Here is an 8,564-nt window from a genome sequence, read left to right on the forward strand (position 1 = left end):
AGCCAGTCCCTAACCCAAGCAGCATATTCTCTGTTGCATTAAATAATAAAAGCGACCCAGTTCAGGGTGTGGTTATACCTCTTAATGGCTGTTTTTTATTCTTGTCTATTTTGTTTCCTCTTCTATATCTCCCTGTTTTTTAGGGGAAAGTTACAAGGGTGGTAATTACTTTTCCAAATTTCAGAGATAGGAGTTTTGGAAAAAAAAAAAAACTAAGGTTACCACGAAGTTAATTGAGTTGACTGATTTGAAATGGATCCATATTAAATGGTTTGAGGGTTGCATTAATGGCAATAAGAAATGAAAGCAAATGGAGATAATCACACGCAGCGTGAAGTATAGGAAAGTGATATCGGAGAAAAGGGCTCACTTCAAGCATTTTTGGATTTTAAAATATGTTTTTAGAAAGATATTTAATATGAAATATACCACATAAGTTTAAAAAATCTGTAACTTGTCATTTATTGTGTCTTTTCAGGGAGAGCTTGGTGTCAGAGGCCCTCCAGGCCCCTCTGGGCCTCAGAGACTAGGAACCCAAGGGCCGAAGATGAGTCCTCAGGTCTGTCCTGTGTGAGGGTCAGGTACCATTAGTGACAACCAAGTGAATATTAACTTCATAATGAGCCTTTATTTTGGTATTGACGTATTTGTTCTTGAATGCTGGTGAAAAGTCTAATTTTGTCATATTGTGAACCTTTAGTAAACTAGAAAATTTAAGTTTATGAAGCCATTTTTTTTCCCCAAAAGAAATCAGAAAAATCAACCTTTCTTTAAAAAAAAAAAAAAAAAGTTACAAAGTGTTTAAAATATTACCAGGCTTCTTAGAGGCTGTGCCATCCTTAAGAAGGACATCTTTACTTTGGCCAGAGGTGCCTGAGGTGGCCCTTCAGCTGGTCACCAGCTAATGTATCTATTGTGCCACGTGTGTGTCATCCACTCTGTCAGGGCATGTAGTTTTATTGTCCCTGTAGAAGGTAAGAGGAACTTCCTTTGTCCCTTCTGCCCTCATTTTTATTTCTCCTCCTTTTTCCACCTTCAGTTTGGTGATTATTCATCCTTTTAGTCTCTTTATCTAGTGTTTCTCAATGAGGGCAAACATTTGTCAATGTCTGGTGTTACTGGCATCTAGTGGGTGGAGGCCAGGGGTGCTGCTAAATATCCTACGATGCACAGGACAGCCTCCCATAACAAAGAACTATCTAACTCAAAATATCAATAGTGCTGAGGTTGATGAACTGTTTTAATTGTTCATTCACTCATTCAACAAATATTTTTTAATTTTGTTTGAAGATAAAGATGTATCAGGCATGTTCATAGGAAGAACAGGTGTCAATGGCCACCCTCACAAATTCTAACCTCAAACTGGTTTATTTATACCCAAATTCACAGAAGTGAATGAATACCCCATTACCAGAGAGGAAAAGGGAAAGGCTTAATGAATCAAAGATTTTACTGAGGGTCCCAGAATTACCAAGATTCTCAGTTATCTTTTTGTTTTGGTTTATCAACTCCATTTTGGCAGTAGGCTATGTTTTACCTTGTAGATCACTTTATGTGGATGAAGATCCTCTTAGAATGTTAGTAGTAGTTATCACTGGGTGATGGGAAGATGGGTATATTTTATTCTTTTTTTATTATCATCTTTATTCATGTTTTTTGTTTTGTTCAGTGAGCAGGTATTCCTCTTAAAATCAGAAAAAGTAAGCTTTTTCTGTACGAGAAAGAAAAAAGACTGACTTATACAGTAACTTATATTAATTGGCATTTCACAAAGCTTATTTCATCAAATGTTTAATTTAGGAACTTCTAGGTTAAACAAAGTTAAACTAATTTCTCTATAGTGGGACTTTTTAGAGCCTTTAATACGCAATTGTGTGTTGGGGATCTCAAAGAGGAAGCACATGCTGTAGTGCAGAATCTCATTCGACCACAGAAGTCTTTCTTCAAGAAGCATGTGGTCAGGTAATGCTATGAAGAACACATACAGGGAAATGCTGTACCTGCATGTTGCCTTCTCTACCTATTTTCTTAAAAATTCTAACATCAATTCACACCAATATCTACTAAATCTTTAACCCTAACCCCAATGAATTGGCATAAACTTTACTACTGAAACAGAGCAACACAGTAAAGGCTACATTAGAACTATGTGTCAGTGGTGTTTAGATTTGGTGCTGTGCAGCCCTAGTGTTCTAGGGGTTGGTGGTAGGGCAGCTTAAAAAAAAAAAGAAAAACAGTTGCTGTGGAGTTGACTCCAACTCATGGCAACCCCATGTGTGCCAGAGTAGAACTGTGCTCCATAGGGTTTTCAGTGTCTGATTTGTCAGAAGTAGATCACCAGGCCATTCTTCCGAGGCACTTCTGGGTGGACTTGAACCTCCAAAACCTTTCAGTTAGCAGCTGAGCCATTTTCACGACTCAGGGACTCCTAGAGGATCCCAAGCTGACCAGGCTCCCAGGACTCTGCTTCTGTCTATACCAAGCAGCTCTGACTCACTTCTTTAGATATGCATTATATGTAAGATTTTGTTTGCAAAGGGGATTCTGTGGCTTAAAAATATTTGAAAAATCTGCTTTATATAATATATGAAATAGCTTATGGGGATCATGAGTGAAGTCCTGGTCAGACTGAACTAAGAAAGAAGCTGCAAGTAGTAATATTTACGTTGTTTCTTCCTAAATTCTCTTACGCTTTCTTTTTGATTTCTTCCCATTTTCTAACAGGGTGACATCGGGCAGAAAGGCTTGCCTGGCCCTCTTGGCCCCCCTGGCTATGGCTCACAAGGAATTAAAGTAAGTGATGTGGATATGCTAGAATCACCCCTCAATTCACTGGGGTAGTGGGGAGAATACAAAATATAAAATAGATTGAATGTAAGCTTAGCAGTTAAAATTATATCCAATATGTAGAGACATCATTCAGAAGCATAAAAATAAGTACAATATTTTCACAGACACTAAACAGTACATTCCTTGCTTGATGAAAAATTTAACTGTTAACAATTGTTTGTTGTTCTTCCTGATTTCTGAGCTGAAGGGGGCATGTCTGTCCAGCTGCACATTCTCTCTTACCTTCTTCAACTATATCTTCCTTCCCTGCCCAGAGTTTCCTAATCTTAGTTCAAGATGCAATCACCTTTCAGAAAAGGCGTTTGACAAAGTCCAACACCCATTTCTGATAAAAACTCACAGCAAAATAGGAATAGAAGGGAAATTCCTCGACATAATAAATGGCATTTACACAAAGCCAACAGCCAACATCATTCTAAATGAAGGGAAACTGAAAGCCCCCTTGAAAACGGGAACCAGACAAGGATGCCTTTTATCACCACTCTTATTCAACATTGTGCTGGAGGTCCTAGCCAGAGCAATAAGGCAAGAAAAAGAAATAAAGGGCATACAGATTGGTAAGGAAGAAGTAAAAGTACCCCTATTTGCAGATGATATGATCTTATACACAGAAAGCCCCAAAGAATCCACAAGAAAACTATTGGAACTAATAGAAGATTTCAGCAAAGTATCAGGATACAAGATAAACAAACGAAAATCAGTTGGATTCCTCTACACCAACAAAGAGAACTTCCAAGAGGAAATCATCAAATCAATACCATTTACAATAGCACCCAAGAAGATAAAGTGCTTAGGAATAAATCTAACCAGAGATGTCAAAGGCCTATACAAAGAAAACTACAAGACACTACTGCAAGAAACCAAAAAAGACCTAGATAAATGGAAAAACATACCATGCTCATGGATAGGAAAACTCAACGTTGTGAAAATGTCAGTTCTACCCAAAGCAACCTATACTTATGATGCAATCCTGACCCAAATTCCAATGTCATTTTTTTAATAAGGTGGAGAAAGAAATCACCAACTTTATCTGGAATGGGAAGAGGCTCCAGATAAGTAAAGCATTACTGAAGAAGACAAACAAAGTGGGAGGCCTCACTAGCTGAATTTAGAACCTATTATACTGCCACGGTAGTCATAACAGCCTGGTACTGGTACAATAACAGAGACATAGACCAGTGGAACAGAATTGAGAACCCAGACGTAATTCCATTCACCTATGAGCAGCTGATATTTGACAAAGGCCCAAAATATGTTAAAAGGAGAAAAGACAGTCTCTTTAACAAATAGTGCTGGCATAACTGGATATCCATCTGTAAAAAATGAGACAAGACCCATACCTCACACCATGCACAAAAACTAACTCAAAATGGATCAAAGGCCTAAATATAAAATTGAAAACGATAAAGATAATGGAAGAAAAAATAAGGACAACGGTAGGAGCCCTAATACATGGCATAAACAGAATAGGAACCATAAGTAATAATGCACAAACACCAGAAGAAAAACTAGGTAACTGGGAGCTCCTAAAAAGTAAACACTTACGCTCACCAAAAGACTTCACCAAAAGAGTAAAAAGACAGCCTACAGACTGGGAGAAAATTTTTGGCTATGACATATCTGATAAGGGTCTAATCTCTAAAATCTACAAGATATTGCAAAACCTCAACAGGAAGACAAATAACTCAATTAAAAAATGGGCAAAGGATATGAACAGGCGTTTCACCAAAGAAGACATTCAGGCGGCTAATAGACACATGAGGAAATGCTCACGATCATTAGCCATTAGTGAAATGCAAGTCAAAAGTACAGTGAAATACCATCTCACCCCAAGAAGGCTGGCACTAATCCAAAAAACACAAAATAAGAAATATTGGAGAGCTTGTGGAGAGACTGGAACACTTATGCACTGCCGGTGGGAATGTAAAATGGTACGACCACTTTAGAAAATGATTTGGCGCTTCCCTAAAAAAGTCTAGAAATAGAAATACCCTACAGTCCAGCAATCCCACTGCTAGGAATGTACCCAAGACAAATAACAGCCGTCACAAGAATAGACATATGCACACCCATGTTCATTGCAGCATTGTTCACAATAGCAAAAAAGATGGAAACAACCTAAATGCCCATCAGCAGATGAATGGGTAAACAAATTATGGTACATACACACAATGGAATACTATGTAATGATAAAGAACAATGATGAATCTTCAAAAAATCTCACAACATGGATGAATCTGGAGGACATTATGCTGAGTGAAATGTCAGTCACAAAAGGACAAATATTGTATGAGACCACTATAGTAAGAACTCAAGAAAAGTTTTAAACACAGAAAAAAGCATTCTTTGATGGTTATGAGGGTGGGAAGGGAAAGGGGGGAAATCATTAACTAGATAGTAGACAAGGATCAAGTTCGGTGAAGGAAAGGACAACACACAATACAGGGGAAGTCAGCACAACTGGACCAAAGCAAAAGCAAAGAAGTTTCCCGGACACATCTATACACTTTGAGGGACAGAGTAGTTGGCGCTGGGGCCTGAGGACCATAGTTTCGGGGGACATCTGGGTCAATTGGCAGAACATAGTTTAAAAAGAAAATGTTCTACATCCCACTTTGGTGAGTGGCGTCTGGATTCTTAAAACTTGTGAGCGGTCATCTAAGATACATCAGTTGGTCCCATCCCACTCGGAGCAAAGGAGAATGAAGAAAACCAAAGACACAAGAAAAATACTAGCCCAAAGGACTAAAGGACCAAATGAACCAGGGACTCCACCAGCCTGAGACCAGAAGAGCTAGATAGTGCCTGGCTACCACCAAAGACCGCCCTGACAGGAACACAACAGAGAGTCCCAGAGAGCAAAGGAGCAAAACATAGGACAGAACTCATATTCATGTAAAAAGACCAGTCTTAATGGTCTGACAGAGACTGGAGGAACCCCCGGATGCACTGTTAACACAGAACAGAAACCATTCCCGAAGCCCACTCTTGAGACAAAGATTAGACAGGACTATAAAACAAAAAATGATACACGTGAGAAATGTGCTTCTTAGTTCAATCAGATATACTAGACCAAATGGGCAGCTCCTGTCCAAATGAAGGATGAGAAGGCAGGAAGGGACTGGATGGGGTCAAATGGACACAGGGAACCCGGGGTGGGAAAAGGGAGTGTGCTGTCACAAAACAATACGTGTATAAATTTTTGAATGAGAAATTAACTTGAGCTGTAAACTTTCACCGAAAGGGCAATTTAAAAAAAAAAAGGAAAGAAAAAAAAAATACAATCACCTGGGGACCTTTTAAATAATTCTGATGTTTAGTTGTGTCATGGGTGAATGAAATCTGAATCACTAGGGGTAGAGTGTGGGTACTGTAGGTTTTAAAAGCTCCCCAGGTGATTTCCATGAGCAGCCAAGGTGAGCATCACTGCTTCAAGCCCGGAGTCTATGTTACTGGAATTCACAGCCATCTGCATTCTGCTGTCACAGCCAATCTAGCAAGGTGAGACTTCCAGGGTCTCCCAAGTCTCAGAAGACAAAATTTGGCACCTAAAAGTCACTATGTAATTTCAAGCAATTCTCTCTTCTACTTCTAAGATGTTGATTCCACCCCCCGCCCCTCAATGGCTCACTATCATTCCCTCTCTTTTTCCTCCAAAATAAGCTGTCTTTTATTGTCTTTGCCATGGTTAAGCTTTGAAACTGAGTAATTCACCCCTGGATAATTATGATTGACTCTCAAAAAGTGGAAGCATTCAAAATAAACTCCTTTTGAAATAGCAGAACTTCTTAGTAAGTAGGAAACAGTAGTAGCTTAAGATAATAAATGTGAAAATCCTGTGCTGAAATTACACCGCCTACTCCTGTGTAGAGGGAAGGAGCTTAGTCAAGAGCAAAACTACTTAAATCTGTGTTAAGCCTTCCGTTCTGTCATGCATAATCTAGGGCTTCCTTTGCACGTCTTTTAAAAACAGTTGTTTATCTGTCAGCTTGGCATCCGAGCAAGGCCGGACAGTTAACATGTTGCCAACAGAGTATGGGCACTGGAAAACACAGCAAAAATCTGTTTTCTTAAAAACATCATTCGCATACTTAATCTTTAAATCACATAGTTAAAAGAGGATAATGCGCTATGTGTGGTTTTACCAGAGTTTGCTTCAGCAGTGAGCCCAGGTTAGACTGCTGGTCTTGACAACACTGAGTTCAGTTTAGCTCTGCTGTTTTAGTTCATTCCCTCTTTAAATCTAGCGCCAGTTTTCTGTCCTCTGTTGTCTGGGAAATACTTCCTTATTCACACAGGAACACCTTGGGTGCATTTAATTAATCCTCACCAGCTGTGACTCACCTGGTTTCCTTCCTTTTCTTGGGCACTCCAGGTTATGCCATGTACAGACTCCATCCTGAGTGAAACTAGGTTGTACAAGCCTCCAATCACAGGGAATGAACCAAAATTAAAACTGCCACATATCTAGTCCTATCTGAAATGAGATAAGCTTTTCTCCCACTGAGGGCTTTGGCCTGATGCAGCTTGACAGTGAGCCTTGACCAAGGCTGACTCATAAAACCTCTCTAGAAATACTGGGATACCTGGCATGCTGCTGACAGCAGGGCACAAGACTCCTACCTCATTTTCCTGACCCTTGGTTGTATCATCACTGCAGAAGGGAGAGGATGGAAAAACCGAGCGGCTGTCTTCCTCCTGAGTCATTTTAAGGCTATGTGATCAGTGACATTTCATTTCTTGCATTTATTTGTTGACTTATTGCCCTCCTCTTTCTAAAAACCACTTGAATCAGTGAAAATTGCTTCTGTTGGTATGTCTGCTTAGTAGGCTTTGATGGAAGCCCTTCTTGCTGTTAACCTTTAACACTGGGGCCCAAACCAGGCTGTGTCTTCCCTGCCCCACCCTTGGGGAAAGTAAGGGATTGGGCTGCAGTTGTGGAAGTGATCTGCTCCATCACTCACCTAGCTTTGTTACTGGAATATAGGCTCATTAGTTATTTATTCATTCAACCAACCAACCAATACTGATTGAATACTTCCTATGGCAGGGGAATAAGCTAAGGGCTGGGATGAAGTGATTGATGAGTGAAAAGAGCCATGAATTTAGCCCTCATGGAGTTTATATGCTATAAAATAATCATACTTTGCATTCCAGAGAATATGGGGCAGTGGGCGGAGAAGGGTTGCTGGAATTAAGTGGTGCAACAGGGCTGAGCAGGGCCCTTCCAGGGTCTCGTAGGCCAGAGCAATGAGTTTCATTTTAATCCTAAGGACAATCGGAAATCAGAGAAGGGTGGCATGATCTGGTGGGTATTTAGAAAAGACTCACTCTGGCTGCCATTTTTAGAATAGATAGGGGTTCCTAGAAGAAACATGGGAAGCTCCCCTTCCCATGCCACTGTGTATTCTTCTGATTCTCCACGTGGAAGAGCATAATCTGCAGGGAAACTCTGCCCCCTTTCCTGGGGCTCTGGGCCCTCCTACTGTGGCAGCCCTGGTCCTGGGCAATCCTGCGAGCACGGCAGCACGCCTTGGGCATCATGGCAGCCCCCTGCAGTTCCCCTGTGGCCCAGCTGGTTCTGCACGGCTCCAGCTCCTCCAGAGGCCTCAGTGTTTTTTCTCAACAACATATTGGAAAGGAGAAGATGAGACTGTGGCTCTTTGGCCCAAAGTGGCTTTGGTCTTTCAGGTTCACGGCTCCTAGGCTAGGAG

The sequence above is a fragment of the Trichechus manatus genome, unplaced genomic scaffold (genome assembly GCF_000243295.1).
Source record: "Trichechus manatus latirostris isolate Lorelei unplaced genomic scaffold, TriManLat1.0 scaffold00156, whole genome shotgun sequence".
Lineage (NCBI taxonomy): Eukaryota > Metazoa > Chordata > Mammalia > Sirenia > Trichechidae > Trichechus > Trichechus manatus.